Raw genomic sequence first — 259 nt, forward strand, 5'->3', positions numbered from 1 at the left:
GGCTAGTTTTTTATATTTTTTAATAGAGATGGGGTTTCACCGTGTTAGCCAGGATGGTCTCGATCTCCTGACCTCGTGATCCACCCGTCTCGGCCTCCCAAAGTGCTGGGATTACAGGCTTGAGCCACTGCGCCCGGCCAAAAGCACAGATTTTTTGAAAACGAAAGCACACTCCATAATGTGGGGGTGGCCCAAGTATGGGGGCTCAAGCGCCCTGTTACAGAACTTGCGGGGGTTTAAATACCCTCTAGGGGTTTCT

Source organism: Piliocolobus tephrosceles, chromosome 8 (genome assembly GCF_002776525.5).
Source record: "Piliocolobus tephrosceles isolate RC106 chromosome 8, ASM277652v3, whole genome shotgun sequence".
Lineage (NCBI taxonomy): Eukaryota > Metazoa > Chordata > Mammalia > Primates > Cercopithecidae > Piliocolobus > Piliocolobus tephrosceles.